Genomic DNA, 995 nt, shown 5'->3' with positions numbered 1-995 from the left:
TGATCCAGCGTCGTCCCACTTGGCTCAGGGTTCGAGGGCCTGCCGGTCACGTCCCTGGCCCAGGCCACCCCCTGGCCACCACTCCCTGGCCACAGGGCTTCGTCGGGCCTGGCCCCCTGTGGCCTCCCCTCACCCCCGGCTGAAGGCGGGGACGGGTTTCTCTGTTAAGTGAGATTTATTTGAACGGATGACAGAGCCAAGAGGCCAACTATGCCCGGCCGGCGTGGCTCAGAGGTTGAGCATCGACCTATGGACCGGGAGGTCAGGGTTCGATTCCCGGTCAGGGCACAGGCCCGGGTGTGGGCTCTGTCCCCAGTAGGGGGCGTGCAGGAGGCGGCCGATCCGTGATTCTCTCTCATCATTGATGTTTTTTTTTTCTCTCTCTCTCCCTCTCCCTTCCTCTCTGACATAATAAAAAAAATACTTTTTAACAAGTGTTGGATTTTGTTGAATGCTTTTCCTGCACCAATTAATATAAAAAAATATTAAAAAAAGAAAATAAATAAACTTGGCCCCGGTACCAAGTGGAAGAGCAGGTGGAACACCACCCTCGGCCGTCTGCGAGCACCTCCTCAGTCCCAGGCCCGAGGGGCGAGGAGCCCATCAGGGGAAGAGGTGCTCGCAGCTGTGAGCCTGCGCGGCTCTGGTTCTGCCCGTGCCCCCCGAGCGTGTACCCCAAGTGTGTACCTCGAGCGTGTACCCCGAGCGTGTACCCCGAGCGTGTACCCCGAGCGTGTACCCCGAGTGTGTACCCCGAGTGTGGAGCATGCCCTTTGCTTTCAGTCTCTGGTATTTATAATGTTTAATTTTGCGGGGACATGGCTGTAAGTGAGACGGATGGACCCGAATGCGGCTGCAAACGCCTCCTAATTAAACAGATAAATAAACTTCCTTTCCCTGTTGCTACATTTGCTGCCCCCAGGGCTGGCCAGGGGGTGGCATCCGTGGGTGGGAGGCCCCCACCCGGCTGGACGTGGGTGCTGCCCGGATGATCT

General features: G+C 57.6%; 1 protein-coding gene across 2 annotated transcripts in view; it reads left to right on the top strand.

Annotated features, from left to right (window-relative positions):
• LOC107182813 (WAS/WASL-interacting protein family member 3) overlaps positions 1 to 995 on the top strand; it is a 138180-nt gene that overhangs the window by 94655 nt on the left and 42530 nt on the right. Inside the window, exon 4 of one of the 2 annotated variants that reach the window (XM_015562764.1) lies at positions 496 to 887. The exons of the other annotated variant lie outside the window; for it this stretch is intronic. The gene's annotated coding sequence lies outside the window, so the exon portion shown is untranslated. Of the gene's footprint in view, positions 1 to 495; positions 888 to 995 lie in introns of those variants that run through there. 2 annotated transcript variants of the gene reach the window in all.

This window comes from Myotis davidii, unplaced genomic scaffold, assembly GCF_000327345.1.
Source record: "Myotis davidii unplaced genomic scaffold, ASM32734v1 scaffold991, whole genome shotgun sequence".
In the NCBI taxonomy this organism is placed as follows: Eukaryota; Metazoa; Chordata; class Mammalia; order Chiroptera; family Vespertilionidae; genus Myotis; species Myotis davidii.
The sequence above is the reverse complement of the archived record's forward strand: the minus strand, read 5'-3'. Positions and strand labels throughout refer to the sequence as shown.